A 301-nucleotide genomic window follows, 5' to 3' on the forward strand; every position below is an offset into this window, starting at 1 on the left:
ATCCTTTCAAGTGGACGTTTCCTACTCTGAAGATCTGGATGTGGATCAGGCTTCTACCTATAGTCTTATGTATTGCAGAGGCTCCACAGGAATCCTCCTTCACTGGGCACGTTGTAGCCCCATTTTAGGTATTCCAATCAGGCAGAGACGGACTTACAAGCTTTCTATGGTGATGCTTTTCACTATTCCTTTCTCTCGCCCTCCAGTGTCTATTTTATAATATAATGCAAGGAAAACCAAGATTCAAAAGATAGTCAAGCATCTTAACATTATTTCCCCCTTTTTCCCATTCCAACCATGG

The sequence above is a fragment of the Chrysochloris asiatica genome, unplaced genomic scaffold (genome assembly GCF_000296735.1).
Source record: "Chrysochloris asiatica unplaced genomic scaffold, ChrAsi1.0 scaffold00227, whole genome shotgun sequence".
Classification (NCBI taxonomy): Eukaryota; Metazoa; Chordata; class Mammalia; order Afrosoricida; family Chrysochloridae; genus Chrysochloris; species Chrysochloris asiatica.